Source organism: Mus musculus, chromosome 6 (genome assembly GCF_000001635.26).
Source record: "Mus musculus strain C57BL/6J chromosome 6, GRCm38.p6 C57BL/6J".
Taxonomy (NCBI): Eukaryota; Metazoa; Chordata; class Mammalia; order Rodentia; family Muridae; genus Mus; species Mus musculus.
This window is the reverse complement of record NC_000072.6, coordinates 55,595,744-55,614,807: the sequence shown is the minus strand read 5'-3', so window position 1 is coordinate 55,614,807 and position 19,064 is coordinate 55,595,744. Positions and strand designations below refer to the sequence as shown.

General features: G+C 39.5%; 1 long non-coding RNA gene across 3 annotated transcripts in view; it reads right to left on the bottom strand.

Annotated features, from left to right (window-relative positions):
• Gm34441 overlaps positions 1 to 19,064 on the bottom strand; it is a 114,743-nt gene that overhangs the window by 36,978 nt on the left and 58,701 nt on the right. For 2 of the 3 annotated variants that reach the window (XR_869122.1, XR_001785262.1), the window contains exon 4: positions 3,246 to 3,349. This is a non-coding gene — a long non-coding RNA (predicted gene, 34441). Of the gene's footprint in view, positions 1 to 3,245; positions 3,350 to 5,597; positions 5,632 to 19,064 lie in introns of all 3 variants that reach the window. The other variant, XR_377705.2, reaches the window with a different exon arrangement.

Genomic DNA, 19,064 nt, shown 5'->3' with positions numbered 1-19,064 from the left:
ACTTAATCTTAGAAGCCAGGGGCAAGGGCTTCGTGCCCTCACCATAGTTCCTATTCTAGTCTATTGTATAGTCCACCTTCCCCCAAGGCCATTGTAAATACTTGTATATGGGTGTAACTCAGCTATCTATAGTTCCAAGTATCTCCTCTGGTTCCTTCTTAGATCACAAACTTCCTTCTTCCTAGATAATGGTAAATTCCTGTGTAGGGCAATAACTTAGCTATCCATGCCCAATGTCGGATCAAGGACTGCCTAGAATCTAACTTAGCTATGTCAAAAAATCAATCCTTAGGAGCACTTGTAATAAAGCAATATTAAGGGAAAGTGCACAGATCCATTTACCAATTAAAGCACGGACATTGGAGCATTCTTTATACAGGATGCCATGATTCCAAGGAGACTAAGTTTCCGTGAACTTTTCGCCTCGGGACAACGCCCAGGTTTTCAGGGGGCCTGTCGCACTTGTCACTACTGGAGTGGATGTAGCATATATATGTTGATTAAATTTTCAAATAAGATTACGCATGATGTGAGTTTTGATCAGTGTTCTGTGAAGGGACACCGTGGCCACTGCAACTCTTAGAAAAGAAAGCATTTAATTGGGTCTTGCTTATAGTTTCAGTGGTTTAGTCCATTGCTATCAGTGTGGAGCATGGTGTCATGAAGAAGGGCATGGTTCTGGAGAAGTAACTAAGAGTTCTACATTTGGACAAAAAAGAGCAGTGGGCCTGTATGAGCTTCTGAAAACCCTATACCCATACCCAGTCACACACTTCCTCTAATAAGGCCATACCTACTCCAACAAGGCCACACCTCCTAATCCTTCTCAGGTAGTGCCACTCCCTGATAACTAACCATTCAGATATATGAACCTATGAGGGTCATTCTTACTCAAACTATCACAATAAATGAATATACTCATTCAAGATGGTCTTATTAGTGCCAAGATGGTCTTATTAGTGCCTCACAGAAAGGCTATGTCACTTAGAAATCATGGCTGTTCCACTTGCTCTTGATATCATCTTATATCAAGTTCATCTTCATTGCATTATCAAGATTTCAAGAAAGTGCTCACTAGTGGTAACAAAGCATGTTCTTATCTTTATTTCCATAAGAATGGCTCCGTGTGCTTGTTGCTTCTGAGTCTGTGTGGCTCCTCAGGTGAGGGGAAAAAAAATCTCCCATTTCGTCGAATATTGTGGGGAGATATTTCAATCAGAGATCGACGCTAACCATCTTCCTCTGCCACTGTGACACCTCCAGTGTGACGCTTCCATTCTGGTTCCCGTCTTAGATGCTGACGGATTGAGTTAATAGATACTTAGCATTCATCTGTGGATTCTGTGGTGAAGCCTGCCTCGCTGTGCTGTAGGATGATTTTGATGGACAGTCCTGTTCAGTTTGGAAATATTTCACTGACAACTGTTTAAATTGATGCTCTTTCTTAATGACAGTCATTTTGTAGTTTTCATTTTTAAACAGTCACCGTCAGGTTTTATATTCTGTTACACATCATTCTGAAAAGAGTGTAGAGTTTTACATCCTTTCGTGTGGCCAGGAGAAGATGAAGAACTCAGGAACGGCATCCTTCAAGGGCCATACATATCTCTGTGCTTTGAGATTCTAAGCATCCTGTGCTCGCTCACCTCAGCACCCACCAGGGCCTTTTACCATTGCTGTCATTCCCTCTCCTCTTTCTCAAACTTAAACTCTGCCATACACTGGCTTTGCTGTTGTTTTCAGCTTCCAAAGGGGGTTGGTTCCTTTTTTCCACCAGTCTTTGTTTTCTACTTCATTCCAGTTAGCTTTTATTAACTTTAGTGCAGTCATTAAATTCTTTCACTGAGTGTTGTTGTTCTGTTCTGTTCTGTTCTGTTCCGTTCCGTTCCGTTCCGTTCCGTTCCGTTCTGTTCTGTTTTTAAAGTGTCTACGTTCTTTTCTAAGTTGCTTGTTGTCGTTTTTACTGAGCCCTGCTTATTCCTGAGTACCCCACTGGTCCACAGAGTTTGTCTGAAGTCTTGAGGGAAGTGTCTGCTCCTGGCTTCTATGTAGCTACACCTGTCTGTTTCACCCTGCTTTCACCTGATTGTGATTTAGATCATTGGAAAGATGTAGGGAAGGGGTTATTTTCTCATAGCTTTCTTGACTTAAACCCACTTCTCTCATTTGGACTGGTTCCACACCGATCTGACTGAAGCTTTGCTCGACAGGTATCCCACAACTCTGGCATCTGCAACATCAGGCAAAACAGTCCAGGCTTTTCCTTCAGAGCTTCACATAATGGCCTCTCTGGGCGTCCATGCAGGCTCACCCTGACTCATGCCTGACCTCAGTTCTCAGTCGTGTGTCTTTCCTTAGCCTGAGAGGGAGATTCCATTACTCATATTTTGTATCTTTGACTCTAAAGCCAGAAATATGTGGCTAAAGCTGCCACCGTCTGCTGCTTGGTGGTACTGGATTGGCCACCCTGTTCAGTTACCTTTGCACCGGCTTCCTGTTGATAATGGTTTCCTCAACTGCCTAAGCTTTTTCTTTTCTTTAATTCCCTGAGGTCTGAGGTCACTACTCCCTTTATTCCATTTGGCATCAGGCAGTGGTGGTTGTTGTTGTTGTTGTTGTTGTTGTTGTTGTTGTTTTTAATCTTTTTTATCTCCTTGAGCGCTGGTCTTTACTTGGTTACATTTTCTGATGCTCCTTTCCTCCTCAAGCCATATATTTTTTATTTCTCTTTGTCCAGCTTCCTCCTTTTCATTATAAATTTGCATGAGGATGACCACTGATAACCACAAGGCAGAATCAACAATAGCCTATCTTTAAATCTCCTCTGCCAAGGTCATTAATCTAAAACTTTTCAATTTAGTCTCAGGCTGATTTTTTAGAACAAAGACAAAGAGCAATCACATTCTTTGCCCAAATTAAAAAAAAATTATCTCTAGGTCACTTACTAAAAAATATTCTTCCCCTCTGAAACCTCTTAAGCTGGACGGTCATATTTATATTGCTCTCTACAACAGTCTTTCATGTTCCTACTAGTATGGACAATTAATCCTCACTTAAAGTGTTCCATTACTTCTCTAGCTCAAAGTCTTCCATATTCTTCCAACAAGCAACATGGTCAGGTCCAAGAAAGCAATACCCCACTCTCTGGTGCCAACTTCTGTTTAGTCACTGTTCTATTGCTGTACAGAGACACCATGGCAAAGGCAACTCCTGTAAAAGAAGGCATTTAATTGGGGCCTACTCACAGTTTCCAAGGTTAGTCCATTATTACCATAGCAGGGAGCATGGCAGCACACACACACACAGAGACCTGGTATTCAAGAGGTAGTTGAGGATTCTACAACCTGATCTGTAGACAGAAAGAAATAGAATGAGTCTAGGATGGACTTTTAAAACTTCAAAGCCCACCCTCAGGGGCACACTTCCTTCAGTACTGGCCACACCTCCTAATCCTTCTCAAGTAGTGCTATGCCCTGGTAACTAAGTACTCAACTATAGAGGCCATTCTTATTCAAACCACTGCCATCAGCCTAGCTACCAGTGACTATAGGTGAGTATAGTAACGTCAAGTCCATTAATTCAAGATGGCTGTGTAGCAGCCCGATCCAGAAATGAAATTGGTAGTTGTGAGTGACTGACATTAACACGTTGCTTGTTACTTATACTCGGCATAGTCTGCCCTGATGGGTACAACATCTTCTGAGCCAAAAAGAAGTTTCTTCACTTGGAAAGGCTAAGATCATCCTGAGTAGCCTGCAGCCATCATTATCTATGGAATACTGTGATTCAGGAGCCTTCAGTCCACGCTAAAACCATTCCACAAACACCACTATAAACTCAAGGATGTAGAAGGTCCCCTTGGCTTGGATCTCCATTCCAACACAAGTGAATATCCCAGTGACCATCACATTAAATTAGACATCACAAATGAAAATTTAGTTGGCTCATTTTATAACTTTTTATTTCTGAAACAACTTTAAACTCACAACCAAATTACTGGCACAGTGAGTAAGTTAGACAGAAGTGTAAAATTGGGATTATAAAGTAAGCAAGACTTCAGATGAATTGGTTCTTGCATGATGTATGTAAAGTCACTCACTTAAATTCAGTTAATTCTAATAGACTTGGAACAAAAGAGAAAAACAGGGCAAGATCATAATATGTTTTTCTTATGGGAGGATTGGCAGCATGCCAAACTTTTGTAAGGAGAACGGAGCAGTGAGGACAAAGCATTCCATATACCAGAGACAGAATAGAGCTGAGAGGAGAGGAAGCCCCAGCTCGAACTGCTCATCTATGGAATGGAAAATAATTAGAACGGGAAGACTCTTCTGGGTTACTAACATGGTTGAGTCCCTACAAAAAGCCACAACTATCCAGCCCACTATAAAAAATTTCTCAATTTAAGTGTCTAGTTTATAAGGAAACCAAATTTGGCTCCCATCTTCCTTTGTGCTTTTTGTAGTACAAAAAAACCGAAGCAGCAAGTTCAGAAATCTTTGAATTAATGACAGCTGAGAATGGAAAAAGAATACATGGAACTCTGATCACAGAGGATCATTATGTGTCTGCAAAATTTATAGTGAAAATTACTATAAAGCTACCATGCATGACTTGTGTGTGTGCTGGTGCTGTCCAAGGTACTTTAAGGGTGTTATATGTGAATATCTATTATTTTGAAGATCATAGAAATTAGTATGAAAGAGAAAAATAGAACAAGGTTTGTAGCTCATCCACTGGGTGCTTGCTCAGTAGGTGTGAAGTTCTGGATTCAACTCCTAGTATGAGAACATGGAAAGAAAAGAAAACCCCACTAAAACATTGCAAAGAAATGAGGGAAATATCAGATAGAATAACAATCATCAACCCAGAACACACAGAAAAATTAAACAAAACATCTGTGTTCAACTCCTGAACGCTTTATCAAACAAATAATTTCCTGGTGCTATTCTCTTCCAGGCAGAGTTCTGGGATCTAGAAATATGAATTAATTTACATTCTGAGAGGTTGAGAGAGGAACAGACAATGAAGTCCTAAAATATACTGGAAGGAGGTAAGTTCTGTCAGGAAGAGGGGGCAGATAGAAGCAGAGGGCTAGTTAGGGATTTAATTTGTCCCCAGTCTCAGCATTGCCTGTGGCATAGAGGTTAGTCCCTCATTTGGTTCCTGTGTCAGCTCCTGTGCCACAAACAGGTTTCCTATGCCAGTCTCAGCAAGCATCACCAGATGCCAACAAAACACAGGCACAGTGCTCCTAACTCAGGATTGAATTAAATCTTTCTTGTATCAGTTTCCTGAAACTGAGGCGTTGCCTTTCTGCCATTCTTTCATTCGTTCTAGTACCTCTTCTCTGATGATTTGTGAAGAACCAACTCACCCCACTAATAAGAGCTTTGCTTAGGCATCAGAATGGGCAAAAGTGGCTCAGGCTGGCACCAGATGAATTTCTACCCCTTGATCACGGTGTTTGGTTCAAGTATGTCTAGCCAAGTGACAGAAGGAGTGCTTTAGGGACTTTGGGTGTGTTCAATCAAGATAAGTCTGCACAGACCACATCAGTGAGTCAGCAAATCCCCCTTCCTTCTGAAATAGCTTACCCATCTCCTTGCTTAGCAGGCATGCAGGAAACATCTACAGAAGAAGAGAGACAGAGTAATAGGTGGTAAGTGTTGGGGGCTCACTAAGAAAGACTGATGAACATGTCCCTAAGTCATCAAGGCTCAAACCACCCCAGGCAGAAAGACCAAACAAAGCAACAACACTGGAGGAGACGGAGGAACTTCAGGTGTTCCCGTGGGAAGCAAGAGAGGAAAAAGATGTCAAGTGGGGAAAGAAAAGTAACACTTTCTATGAGTCTGACTTCCCAAATAAATGGAGTACATACAGAAACCAGATAAAACTGAGACCTGTTAACACAAATCAGTGTTAGGATCGTATTTGACAAGAGCTCTATGAGTCAACCCCACAGAAATACAATCACGCGGCTGTGCACCCAAGGCTGGAGGGATCTGCTGAGCCCGTTCTGACAGCACTGTCACTGTGCTTGGTCACTGTGAGGTCTTCCACCTGCCTGTCCTCCTGTCACCAGTTTGCAAGTCAACATTTCCACCACTGTCCTTACTTATCCTTTCACTCTCTGGGAGTAATGTGCTCATGGGGGACTTTGCAGTGTCCTGATCGCAACAGTTAGAGGGATAATGTTATACACAGAGAAGAGGCGTGCTATGAAAACTGATGGGTTCTGACGGAGGAAGGAAACGTGATCGGAGAAGAAAATACCCAAAGTTTCACACCATGTTATTAAAGACAAACTCTGAAGCTCTCCTTCTGTGACATGCAAGCACACCAAGAGGACCAGAGCAAGACCCAGGACAGCCCACCCCTCAGAACCAGCTACAACCCACTCCATGGTTTTAGCCTGTTGTCACTTCTGCTTGCTTGCTTGCTTGCTTGCTTGCTTGCTTGCTTGCTTGATTATAGTTCCTTCTTTTTAAACTTGTGAATTTGGCTAAAAGATAGGTGAAACTGATGAATCAGATAAAATGGCTTCCTTAAAAATAGTGGAACAGAAATACAGAACCAACTTAGGCATCCATTGAAAAAATGTGGTATACATAAACAATGGGATATTATTCATCCATGAACAGAAATTAAATTCTTAGGTTTGCAGGGACATAGACAAACCTAAAGGGCATTGGGTTAAGTGAAATAAGCCAGGCAGAAAGAGACAAGTTCTCATTTCTATGTCAAAGCTACGAAGGTGATAACAGAAGTGGAAACGGCCACACTGGTTACAAAAGCAATAAGATGATGCTAGAGAAACCTGGAAAAAAAAGACAGTCATGAGGCACAAGGGTACAGTAGAGTAAGAGAAGTAACTTCTAACATTGTATTGTATATGGAATAAGCATGACTAACAGTATTAGGTGTATATTTCAAAGCAACTAGCAGGCAGAATTTTGAATAATACCTGTGCAGAGATATAAGGACTGAGGTGGAGACTGTCTACCAATTAGCCTGATATGATCACTGAAATTTGTAGGCATGTACTGAGGGGTCAGAATACACCCTTACATATGCACAGCTGCTAGGTGTCAGATAAAATTAAAATACCTTAAAAAGTGAAGTCACCAGATAAGCGTCAAAGGTTGCGTATATTATTCTGAACACCAGAAATTTGATCTAATGGTCAGATATCTTAGACTAATTCTAGGTACTAATCTATCAATACATGTGTTCCCCAATGTGAGGAGTAGCTTAGCCATAAGCAAATGCATTTGGAAGACCCTGGGTTACACAAAGTTAAATGGCCAATGTTCAGTAGCTAAAGACTGTAGGTCCTCCCCAGCCCGGCTCCCCTTCCCCCACCCAGAGAACTCAGAAAGGGATGCTGATTCAGCTATGCTCTTCAGTGCTGCACCAGAAACTCCAGTAAGATCTAGAGGGGAAGGAAAGGAAATAAAGGGAGCCAGTGAGGAAAGGAAGAGGAAATTCTGTGCCTATTCAATGGCTACATGCTTTTGTATATAAAAATTCACAAAATCAAGAAAACAATTATTAGAGCTAACAAATTCAGCAAAGTTCCAGAGCACGGGATCAATACACAAGACAGTTGTGTTTTCATACAATAGCAACAAACAATCTGTATAAGAAATTAAGACAGCAATTTCGATCTGAAGTAAGTCACTGGAGAAGTGAAACACTTAGGAAGAGACAGAAATGGCGAATGAATATCCTGTCCCTAAAAGAAACTTCGTGCTGCAGAAAGAATTTAAATATCTGAATACGTGTAACAGCTTGTGCCATCAATAAGAGATTTAACAGTGGCAGGATGCCAGTAACACTTGAAGCATCTTCTGATTTGGTGATTACCCCAAATCCCTATCAGAACAACAATTTCTTCCCAAAAGTCAAAAACCTTATCCTCTTATTCATATGGAATTGGGAAGGCTCCTGAGTATTGAACACAAGCTGAGGAGAGAACAGTAAAGTTGGAGGAGAAGCATGTCTTGACTTCTAAACTTACTACAAAGCTATAGTGATTGACACGTGTGCACCAACCCAATGGAATATAGAAGCCAGAAGTGAACTCTCATACATGTCAATTGATTTTCCCCAGAAGTAGGAAGATAATTAATAGCTAAAAGGCCCTTTTACCACTGGATGAGACCAGAAAATCTGGATATATCTACACGCAAAATGTAGAACTGCAGTACATTCACAACATCTGAAGAGAACCTTGGGGCTCACAAAGTGGCTCTGTGGGTAAACATGTTTACTGCCCAAGTCTAGAGACCTGAGTTTGATCCCCCAGAACCCATATAAAGCTGGAAGAAAGGAATCACTTCCGCAGAGGAGACCTTTGGCATCATGAAATCCCTGTTCACAGCACTTTGAGAATTTAGACATTCTTTTAAAACATATCAAAGGCTGAAACTGTGGAACACTAAAAAGAAAACATTGATAACAACCTCACAGATTTGACACACAAGTGGGAAGTCAAAGAAAATGTAAATAGATATGAGAATTCTATCATCCATGAAAATGTCTGGGTTTTTAATAGATAACTATAATAAGGATGCCCCGTGCGAATATACTTACTAACATAATCCATTCAAGGAAGGACAGATATAATTCCACCGAGGAGAATCTAGAACAAAAGATGATACAGCAACCAGGTGAACAGAGGATACCAAGTGTGGAGAGGACAGAGGGCAGACTGTTGGTAGGCACAGTGTCAAGACGATGAAAAAGACCTGAATAATAATTATACAGCGTTGTGAGTGCACCGGGGATTAGCCACTATAATGACTAGCTAACATATTAAATACTATGCTATGTATGGCTGTAATTTTTAACCACAGTAAATTCTTCAAAATGTGCTCCTTTTCTTACAGGTTTTTAAAGAAATGTCATAATAATGAGCTATAAGATGCAGCTCTTCTTTTGCAGAAAATTTCGAGTAGATTCACTGAAGCATGCCCTGGAAAATGTTGATTGTCTATGACAAATCCCTAGAGCAGTGTGCTAACTTGGAACTTGGATCATGAGAAAGGTGTTCAATCTCTCACACAAAAACAGTAACACTAATTGAAACTATAATAAGAGGCAAACTTTAACAACCAAATTGACAAATACCAAAAGTAAAAGAATACACTGTGTTGTCAGGCTGTGGGCATAGGCATGTTCATGTGCAATATTTGGAACGTAAACTGGTAAACATTTCAAGGAAGACAATATGGCAATATGCATCCAAATGCAAGTGCATATTCTCTTTGGTTTTTAATTGCTGCTTTTTTATAAAGAGTCTCCTCTATAAAAGGCTGACCTCAGCTTTGCTGTGTACGGAGATGACCTTAACTTTGGATTCTCATGCTTTCCACCTCCAGAGTGTTGTGATAAGTAGTCACATTCTGTTTATGTGGTTCTGGGGCCCCTGAACTCAGGGCCCCCTGAATGCTAGGCGCTCAATCAACTGAGCCAAATCTTCAGCTCCATACATCCTATATGATCAATCAGTATGATTCTGGTAATTTCAAGATTTTAAGTATTTGCAGATGGGGAATAATATACATATAAAGTTACTCTATGCTCTTTGTTTTGTAGTAAAAAAAAAAATAATGAAAACAACCTAAGTAAGTACTCATAAGTATGCATAAATTTTAGAATATTTATACAATGATACATTATGCCACATAGGAAAATAGTAAAATGCAATCCATTGTTGGCAACTGGGTTCGGTTTCTGTGAGACCTTATGTGCTATTAAGAACTAAAATAACTGAATTTAGAAAAAAAAAATAGTTAAAGACAACAGGAGGTACCAATGAAGACTGATGTAAAAGGAGGGGAGAGAACAGGTGACTCTACTCAGTTGCAATTTTGCAAATGAGAAAGAAACAGGGGAAAGAAGTATTGAGGGCTGAGACTCGGGAGCAGGGGCCGCCTCAGCAGGCTCCACAAGTGGCGAGGAGAACAAGGAATCCAAATATGAGTCTCTTGCTTTCATTTCATGTTGCATTTCATTATTCAAGGGTACTAAGCTGTGCGCAGTACTCAGTTATAGAACATATTAAAAACAGAACTGTCTTACACACAAGCACACACACACACACACATAATGAGAATCATAGAAAAGGAGACAAATATTTAATGTTCAAAAAAGATTATGGTTGAAACATTTCCAAGATGTATAAAATGTGTTAAATCACTATAAACTCCAGCCAGGTCAAATAGAAGTCATTCTAAGTAAAAACATGAAGTCTTTAATATGATTAATCTCAGCAAAATTAAAAATCATTAAAACAGTCTTTCAAAATGAACATAGCACCTGCAAAAAGAAAAACATTAAAAGATTGATATGTGACTTTTGAAAAGAAACATGAGTGATAGAAGACAATATTTAATAAAGATAATTACCCAACTAGAATTCTTCACTTAGGAAAAGCTTTTTTTTTAATTGAGTCCAAATAAAATAGAATAAAAAAACAACCTTCTAAACTTCCAGAAGAGATTGCCCCCAGAATTTCAAGATAAAGTAAATAGTAATAAAAATTCATTAACTAAAGAGACTACACTACCAGTCAGGGAAAAACACAGGGAGACAAAGAGCAATGGCATGACTATGTGTGTGCTGTGGCTAAGTCAAGACAGCACTACACAATAATAAGAGGATTTGCAATATGGGACAATGATATCAGAAAGGCTTGGGATAGGGGAATGTTAGGTCTGTGTCCTTTGAAGTTCCTATTTTGTCTTAGATATGATAAAAATTCACTTATTATTAACAAATACAGATAACGAATGGCCATCTCTAGGAAAATTACCAAAACATGAACACACAAACAAGCTAGTGGAAAATAAGAAGAAAAATTACCAATCACTTCAAAACCAAGGAACAAAAAACAGAAGAGAAAGATCATTTGAAAGTTTTACATTGTTAGTATTTATAATTACATATTTATAAAATCAAAATTTCTAATTAAAACAGATGTTTTAGTATTAAATAATTAAGATAAAACCTTACTATGTGATACTTAAGAGAAACATGATAAAAATATAAATGCATAAAAGAAAGTTAAAAGGATTTTAAACTGGGATGGTAATGAATCAAATGTATCAAATAGATCAAATCTTAGAGAATGCAACTACAGTCACAATTACAAAAATTCAGTGCCTTAGATGTACATTCTGGAATTTGTTTTAAATTCTTAGAAGTAAATAAATCAACTGATGACCTCAATAAAATTTAGAAAAACAGGGTTAAGAGGAAATAAAAGCAATAGGAGTCTAATAATGAATCAGGAGGAACAATAAGAAAAATCAAAAAGGCAAAAATCTAATAAAATTGTTAAGTTCCTAGTGACTCTGCTTTTACAAAAACAAGAGCCAAAGAAGAGATAAAAATAACCATAACAAGAAATAAAGAAAAAAACTGACATTATAGATCAGATGGGTTTTAATACAGAAGGTATTATGAATATAATTAGATAATTCTATAATTAGAAGATATTATGAGCAATTGAATGGCAACAGATTTGAAGCTGTTAATGAAATAAAAAAAATTCTAGAAATGTTTTAGTAAAACAAAATATACTAAAACTGACACAAGAAGAAATGAAAATTTTTATGAGTATATATATGTGTGTGTCATATATACATATCTGTGACAGATAATTATCTCATCAAAAAGGTATCCAGATCAATAAAAACAGTCTAGATAAATTTCTATCAAATACTTAAGGGAAAAATGTCAATATATTATACACAATTTCAGAAACGCAGCAATGAGAATACATTTCAATAGCTATGGTATAAGACTGCCATATTATATTAAACCTTAACAACCTAATTCAAGAAAGGAAAAAAAGTACACCATTATGTTGCACAAATATAGAATCCAAACTCTAGTATAATATAAATTAGCAATTGAATCCAGCATCCAAGAGAATTTTATTCTAAGGAAGTATAATGTGGATATACTAATGTCTCCCAAAGGTCCATGTGAAAAAAGATTGCTCCCTAGGGTGATGTTTCTGAGAAGCATGGAGCCAAATCCTGGGGAATCAAGAAAGCCCATGGTATTTAGATCTGCTTGGAAAACCAGAAATCCTAATAGTATGGTTGACCAACCACCAAAAGAGCAAACTGCACAACTCAAAGGAGCCTTTTTGCTATTTGGCAAGGACAGTGATTGAGCTGTGACAAGAAAGAAATCATGTAATGTATTGGGGTCTCCCAGGCAGAATTCCACAAAAGCCAAGTTGAAGGGCAGGATTACTAAAGTATATGCCAATGTAACTGCACAAATGATTTCTCTGGACTTTTGTCAATGACATCAAGAGTGTTGGAAGTCACAGACAATGAAAAGGACATGTTCCATGCAGTCAGGAAGGACAGAAGTGGCTGAGCAAGTGCAGCAGAGCTTTGCTGTGTGATATCAAAGCTTGGAAAGAACTGAGTAGATAAATAAGCTGCTGAAAGGGCCAGGAAAACAGACCCTGACAGCACTTGTCAAACCAACTCTGGAAAGAAGAGCAACAGGAAGACATGGATGCATGGGTTGGATTTCTTGTACAAAAGTTTTCATCTGCCTTTTCTTTTTTTTTTCTATTTTATTATTTTTATTTTTATTAGGTATTTTCTTCATTTATATTTTCAATGCTATCCCAAAAGTCTCCCATACCCTCCCCATCCCAGGTCCCCTACCCACCCACTCCCTGGTGTTCCCCTGTACTGAGGCATATAAAGTTTGCAAGACCATTTGTAACGTAGCTGTAAAGTGTTTCTCCTACTGTTAAACAATATACATAGATAGCTATTTGGACTTGGTCTCTCCACGGTTTCTTTCCTTATTTAATGGAAATAAATCCTTATTTTAGAGAAAGATCCAGTAGCATGTTGCTTGTGGCCTAGTTAGGATATATCTAAACCCTTTTGTACAATTAAACTTAGATTGAGCTGATCCGATGAGGAAACATCTGAGTTGTGGTTTTGAAGTAGTTTTGGGAAGCCATCAGAATGTTGTTGAAGTGCAACCATCAACAATGTGTACTTAAAGATTAACAGCTACAAGGTGGGTGTGTTTCCCAGGAACTCATGAGCTGTGTTTTGGACTGCTGGTCTTCTACCAGAAGTATTTGTCTTTTGTTTCATTCTTTTACACTTTTTTTAGCCACTAAATGAAATCTGCTTAAGGAGCTAAGAGAAGGTATGGGTGTTCGTTATACAAGTGTGAAGGCCTGGGTTCGATCCCCAACACCCAAGTAAAAAGCCAATGGTGGCTCACACTTGTAATCTCAGCACAAGGCAGTGAGGCAAAAGTTTCTTTCTTATTATGGGTTGTCACTAAATTTAGGACATCTCAATTTTTTTCTTCTCACTTTGTTGATGAGATTTAAATTAGTACATCCATTATGGAAAACAGTATGAGGTTCTTCAAAAATTAAAGATAGAACTACCATATGATCCAGCAACTCAATTTTGGGGTGCATAGTCAAAGGAAATGAATAATTATAGCAAAGAAATATTTGTACATTCATTGCAACATTACTGACAAAACCTAAGTTACAGAATCAACCTAAGTGGTCATCAGTGGATGGACAGATAAAGATATAGAATCTTTGTATGCAGTTAAGCATTACTCAGTCTTAAACAAGAAAGAAATCCTCTCACATGCAGCAGTTTTGATGAACCCAGAGGGCTGGTAAAGTGAAATAACTCATGCCCAGAGAAACAAGTCTCACACACATGTCAGGAAAGAGTAGCTGAGGATTGACAGAAATGAAGAACTGGGGGAAATGGAGAGATGTTGACCAACTAATCCAAGCCTTCAGCTCTAAGAAGAAACATTGCAGATAATCATAGGCAACATGATGACCATAGTCAATAACAATGTGCCCACACACGAAACTGGCCAGATATATTCTAACTGCTTTACACACACACACACACACACACACACACACACCATGATGACCATAATCAATAACAATGTGCCCACACACAAAACTGGCCAGATAGCGTCGCGTCTAACTGTTCTACACACATGCACAGACAGTCACACACTACAAAGTAATTTTTTACGGTGACTGACCTGTTATTTAATTTGCCTGGTTATTTCACCATGTGCTTTGTGTTTCAACATCTCCTTGCGTACATTTAATACATATGCAATTACTGTCAATAATTCCTCAGTAAATTCCACACTGAAATAACCAAATTGTTTCTATTGTATGAGTTTTTAAAACAATTTAAAATACAATATATGGTGAAATGTATTCCATTATGCAAACCACACAGAATTTGAATGCCAACAGTTGACTCCAGGAGTGGAAGGTACTTCTCACATCTACTTAGGTTTCACAAGCAGTACAGACAGTGTTAAGACTAAGTTCTGGAACAGGAGGCCAGGAAGCTAGCAGCTTGCTGACTTACATGAAAATTAACATGATAAGCTTTCTTTGTAGGCAAATATCTCCACAACAGTGAGTTGAGAGGACAGGATAAAGAACCAAGATCCCAGCAGGAGATATCTAATGGGCTATCACAAGGAAGGTTTGTTCCCCTCAGAGCTTAGTTTCCAGGTAGACTCAGTTTGCCCTGACACCCAAAGAGTCTCAGGGATATAGCGATCATTACAGGAGTGTATTAAGTTCTGATATTTCACTGCGACCCTATGATAACTATCCATTATTCCCAGTGTTCTAGCAATAGCTGCTGAGAGGATCAGAGAATTATTAAAAAAAAAAAAAAAACACTGACACCCTAGTCACCTACAGCAATTATTGCAGGGTCTGGAAAACAGTACCTCCAAAGGGTGAAACTTAGACAAGCCAAGCTAGAGAATTCTCAAAACTAAGGTCCCTTTGCCGTCTTTCTGCCTTCTTGTCTCCAGGTCGTCTTTGTTCCTCTAAAGTACAAGGAACACTCTCTGAAGTTCCTTCGTTTACCTAGCAGCTAGCTCAGCATCCACAGAAGGCAATTGTTTTCAGTCCCATGGAAAGGTCTTTTCCCAAGAAATATTAAAGTCATATCAAGAGGAAAAGAACGTAAGTCTAGTACCACTCAAGAGCTTTGAAGATATTGCTGGTCCCTTAGGCTTGTTCTGTTGTTGTTGTTGTTGTTGTTCCCTAATAGTCATTTACTGCCCTTGTAACATTGTCTATACCCTTGCCCCTATAGAGTTCTGCATGAAGAAGGCCTACAGGCCTTACAAACTGGCTTTGTGCATTTATGTAACTCAATGAATTGTAAAGCCTTTCCTCCAACCAAAGAGCGTACATGGGCTGGTCCAAGGCCCCCAGCATATATGAAGCAGAGGACTGACTTGTCTGGCCTCAGTGGGAGAGGATGCACCTAATCCTGTAGAGATGTGATGCCCCAGGGAAGGGGGGTTCTGGGGAGTTGTTGGAGAGCACTCTCAGAGCTGAAGGGGAGTGGGAAGCAGGTGAAGAACTCTAGGTGGGGGGACAAGGAGGGAGGCAACATTTGGGACATAAATAAGGTATTTTTAAAAGCCTTTCCTCCTATAAATCTGCTTGTTGTTCATTTGTTTCTCCAGTCTGAATGACTAAACCTTTAGAGGCAAGGGCTAAACTTCTCTGCAGATGCAGGTTCACCTTACCTTGATGGCTTACACAAGTTTTCAGCTTCTCAAATGGGTGCAGAATCCATACTGTAGCCCACATAACTAACTAGAAATACAAAATAACTTCACAGTGACTTCTTTGGATCATCTAAGGGCACACCAGCATCCAGAGGCATCCAAACAGAGGGAGGCTGCAAGGCAGTTGAGCCTCAGAGCAGCGAATCTCTCTGGGTCAAAGAAGTCAGCTTGACCTTGAACCTTGTTAGTAGCTATTGAGTAGCCGATAGCCTTAACTGGTCTCTCTGTACTATATTTATCAATTACCTTTTATATACACAGTCACTATACTTAAATGCTGTGTGTTATAAAACAGATTTGTGGATGTGTTAAATTATATTCATGATCTTACACAATTACTTTTTTTCCATCTTTTTATACCTCAAAATATCAGAGTTGAAAATTGGAATCAACTCACATGAACTTAGCCAATCTATTGATGGCCTATACCACATTTTATTTATATCTTACCTTTTTAATCATCAACAGAATGTGTTCCCATGAGTGTAACACTTGATAAATGGAACCATGACACTGGCTAGAACTCAGTATTTTGACAAGCAAAAATAATTGAAAGGCCATAACTGAAGGCTCAAATTAAACTGTATCCTTTTCTCTGTAAATATACTGTATATATTTAAATGCCTCCTTTTAAATATTTTATTTAATAGTTATTCATGAATGTAATGAATTTTTATCAAATCTATCCTCCATTCCCCTTCAACTCTTTCACCACGTTCTCCCTCCAACTTCACACTTTTCTTATTTAAGTGCATATTTTAAAGTATGCTTCTCTTTCAATCTCTCACTCATGTCTTGCCATTTCAAATGTTGTTCCTATTCAATGGTACTATCCACCTTTGCTGGCTACTGTTGTTTCCACCTTCTGTTACTAAGAGAAAAGTAGCCGAGACTCAGTTATCCCCACCACCACCACTGTCACTACTTACCTCCACCTCCCACACCACCACCATAACCGCCCACATCACAGCACCTCCACCTCCACCACCCTACCACCTCCAACACCTCTATCACTACCTCCAACATCTCTATCACCTCCACAACCATCACTACCACCAACCCCCATAGCCCAAGCTGCCCAAGAACTTGAAGTCTTTCCTCCCTTTTTTCTCCCTCCCTCATCCATTTCCTCCCTCCTCCTCTTCCTCCATCCACCCCTTCATCTTTTTCTTCCCCTTCTGCCTTTTCCTCACTAGGGTGAGCATGAACCACCACACTCAGATTTTTAATCTCTCTCCTTGTCTTCACACTTCCATAGCCATGATCCATGGAGGTGAAGAATTAGAAAGAAAGGGACTGACAATAACATTTTTCTCCAGAAAACAAAAACTCCCATTTCTTTCTGTGATAATAAATTTTGATTGTCAAATGAAGAAGAAACAGGGAACAGGAAGAAATCCAGCCAAGTACTACATTCATCTTTGTCCTGACCAAGGCCAAAGACCACACCACCCCTAGCCTTCCATGCTAAGATAGACTGCATTCCACTGAACCATAAGCCAGAATAAACCCTCCCTTCTTGAACTTGCTTTTTTGTCAGGTGTTTTGTTGTTACAATGAGAACAATAACAAATACATTCTATAATATTTGATGGTTGCATCTGGGAGCTTTCACTAGTACTATTCATGTACTGTTTTCTGGCCAATTGAAAAGGCATGGCATATGTTCCAAATGATTATCGCATTTATACTATGTATGAATTTATTCCTTAAGATTTTAAATGAACTGGGCACAAACCCATTTGACATACTTCATAGGGTAGTATAGCCTTTTCTCTTGAGCCTTGGCTGTCCAATCAACACTGAGCTCTCTAGTTAATACTGGTACACTGCCACCCCCAGACTTCTGATTCCGCCTAAAAGTAGAGCATAGAATCAATTTCGTGCTCACCAAGCTTGGCATACCATCTGTGATGTATTCTAGTGAGATGCTCTTAAAGAACAAGTGTCTGTGTCTCCTGATCCCTTGACATATCCCCCAAAATAGAAAAGTGATTGCCTAGCGGGCAGTACAAAATTACCTACATAGCATCCACTTAATATGTGATAAGGAATGAAGATCCACCCAAGGGAGTGAGGGATCTGTATGCAGGCTCCCTGGTCATTCTCTGGGCTTTTCTCTAGCCCACCCAGCCAGTTCTCACAGGAATTCCTCCTACCCTACCTTCTATACCCCCCCCCTTTACTAGGTATCATCTGGAGCAAACTTCTCCATCTATAATTGGAGGGGTATCTCTTTTTGGTTGATGTCATCTATTGATGAAGAAAGTACTCATCAGTGGAATTATTTTGCAAAGCATCTGGAAGCTCAGTGCCTCCATGGAACAGTGTCTGATCCAAAGGAAATATGGTCCCCATCCTGGCTGTCTTGCAGGCACAGCTCTAAAAGGAGCCTCACCTCCTTGGTCTATTGCTAGGTACATAGTTCTATCCAGTCTTCCAATTGCAGTGATCCAGGAACATAACACGCTACCTCCTTCTGGCTTGGACTACAAGTGAGGAGTCTCCAGGCTCATCTCAGGATGCTCTGCTGCAAAGATATAGACTCCTCTCTTCCCAGTGGCAGCGGCACTGAATCTACCAAATGTCTCCAAACGTCTAGCACCTGGCCGCCTCGGCCTTTTCTCTGTTTTAACTTTAAGGTGTCACTACAAGTGTTCAGATACCTCCTACAAGTCCCGAATACTGGGATACAATCATACTAAACATTATATTCATGATCTCTCTGAAATTCAAACTCAGGTGAGTCTGCTTCATTTTCTATGGTCATATTACTTATAACAGACACCAACCTTATTGAACTGGAGCAAAGGCTACTGTCACCTTTCATTTCTATCTATTAAATGGTACAAAACTGTATGTACTTGCAGAGATGACAGCACCAAAAGTATTCATGCAATATACCTAACCTCACACACTCATTCAGCGTTAGGTTTTTCATTTGTATCATCTTTGCTGTCAACTCTTACTACAGATTCAAGCATTTATTCATTTTTATACTTTTATCTACAGATAGTTCAGAAGAGTTCAGAAACACACATTGTTTTTTAAGTTCAAATCTTTAAAAACAAAGGTGGGGGGAGGTCACCACCATATCTTCCTAGGAGCCTCTCCTGTCCCAAGTCTTTGGTTTGTCCAGAGATGCACCCCTCCCACCAATCCCTTTCTCTCTCTAGCCCTCTCATGCCCACCTCTGTTCTATCCATACCTGATCCCTACCTCCATTTCCCTCCCTACCCCTAGCCCCACCCAGTTCCCTCTTTCTATCCACTTCCAAAGTCTATTTTATTTCCCCTTCTGAGTGAGATTTAAGCATCCACCCTTGGGCCCTTAGCTTCTTTGAGTCTGTATAGTGTAGTGAGGGTGTCCTGTATTTTTTGGCCACTATCCACTTACAA